Raw genomic sequence first — 2,528 nt, forward strand, 5'->3', positions numbered from 1 at the left:
AAGTCAATAAAATTGATTAATTTTTAAAGGTTAAACAAAGCTTGCATTACTGAAGTAAACTACATTTGGTCATGACTCCTTTAATTGGCTGGAATGATAGCACAGCTGTAGGGCATTTATCTTGCACGCGGCCCACCCGGGTTCAATTCCTCTGCCCCTCTCGGAGAGCCGGGCAAGCTACTGAGAGTATCTCGCCCACACGGCAGAGCCTGGCAAGCTACCCATGGCCTATTCGATATGCCAAAACAGTAACAACAAGTCTCACAATGGAGACGTTACTGGTGCCCGCTTGAGCAAATAGATGAGCAATAGGATGACAGTGACAGTGATACAGTGATATCTTATTTTATCTATTCCTAAATTTTGTTAGGGATTTTTGTATGCATATTCATGAGACGTAATGGTAAGTAGTTTTAGAGTTATTTTTACTGTAGCTCCTTGTCTAGTCTGAGTATTAGGATGATGCTGGCCTCATAAAATGAGAAATATCCACTCTTCCAATTTGCTTTAACACTTCTCTTCTATAACTATTTAATGTACTTACTTGTATTGTTTTCTTTGAGAAGTCTGTCATCTTTATTTTATTTCTTCATATTTAACTTGTTCTTTATTAGAAGAATAAAGAACCTTAGAATAGGACTTTCAAAACTCTTCTCTTTATGAATGTTTTTGAATATCTCGATCTGTGATATTTTGATTCTCATTTCTGCCTGAATGAGATACAGTACTTCTGTTTCAGTGGTAACAGAGATCAGGAGAGGGATGCCAGATAAACTTGTTAATTTTATTGGTCATTTAAAATATTGGCAATCAGAAAGCTATCCAGTCCGTATAGATAATGGGATGGCTGTGGATGGGAGGTAGGTAGAGGGAAGAGTGAGTGCGCCAGGTAAGCAGGATAGTGAGGGATCGCACACATGTGCCCATGTCCAGAAACCAAGGACAGTCCAGGGGGCAGGGATCTGCTGGGACAGCTCTAGAAAGGCCCAATGACACAGGTTACAGCTGCAGATTTCAGACTAGGAATATGTACAGTGGACAATAGCTTAAGAACAAGATCCTGCCATAGTACACTGGTGGCAGGCAGGTGGCACAGAGATGGACTAGGACAGAACTCCCTGGACCCCGGGGAAGTCCCAGTGACACACCATACACTGATAAAACCTCACACTGAATGTGAAGATGAGACCCAGATCAATAAGCTTAAACTGTGCAATAAACTTCAAAAAGATTTTTTTTTTTTTGCTTTTTGAGTCACACCCAGCGATGCTCAGGGGTTACTCCTGGCCTTACACTCAGGAATTACTCCTGGTGGTGCTTGGGGGACCATATGGGATGCCAGGGATCGAATCCAGGTCGGCCACGAGCAAGACAAATGCCCTCCCCACTGTGCTATCGCTCAGGCCCCAAACTTCAATTTCTTAAGTATCTGGGCTTCTGTTTGTTTGGATTTGGGGCCATCCCCAGTTCAGGGCTTATTCCTGGCTCTGAACTCCGTTATCACTACTGACAGAGCCCAAGGAACCGTATGTGGTACCAGAGATCAAATAAGGGTCGGTTCAATACAAGACACCCCCATTTCTACCTCAGAACCTTGTACTGACTAGTTTCCATGCCTTGAAAGTTTTTTGTACAGTACTTTCCCACCTTCAAATTTTTATTCAAGGATTTCTTTCTCATTAGTGCTGCTATAATCACTCCAAATAAAGTTATAATGCACTTCATATTTCTAGACCACCATTTTTATCAGCAATATAATTTTCCAGAACTCTTCTCATTTTCTAACAATTCAGAACATTAGAAATACACTTTGTGTTTATTTCCATTTCTCAATTGAAATGCAAGCCACAGAAAAGCAGAAAACATTTATTTTGCTCACTCTTGTAAATGGAATGATACCTAGAACAATACCTATAAAGAAGGATTGTAGGGAAAAATTTGTTGAAGTCATTAGTATGACCAAATGAAGATCAAATTAAAATTCTAGATTGAAAATGATATTCTTTTGGGCTGGCCTTTCTTATACTACAAAACGCTTAATTTTATCTTTCTTTTCCTATCTATTATTAAGTTCTTAATAAATGTTTATTAAACAAATAAATGATAAATCATGCATTACATACTACTTAAAAAGAGCATACATAATCATTTGATACTTCAGTTGACAAATCTATTAGGATCTAGGTTTTCAGGTAATTTAATAATTAGAGAATTCACTCCTTTTTTTTGTATGTCTTTAGATACTTTTGTATTTTTTAATTTTTAGAATGCTATAAATAGTTTTACTGATTCACCATGAGATTTAGAATTGCACAATTGTTCATGATTGGATTTCAGTCATACAATGCCCAACACCCATCCCTTCGTAGCTGTACATTTCCCACCACTAGTGTCCCTATTTTCCCTCCCTCCCACTCCAGTCTATATCTATAGTCACTTTCTTCTCCCTGTCTCTCTGTCTCTCTGTCTCTCTCTCTCTCTCCCTCTCTCTATCCTTTCCTCTCCACTCCTAGTGCATTCATTCTTAG

The sequence above is a fragment of the Sorex araneus genome, chromosome 1 (assembly GCF_027595985.1).
Source record: "Sorex araneus isolate mSorAra2 chromosome 1, mSorAra2.pri, whole genome shotgun sequence".
In the NCBI taxonomy this organism is placed as follows: Eukaryota; Metazoa; Chordata; class Mammalia; order Eulipotyphla; family Soricidae; genus Sorex; species Sorex araneus.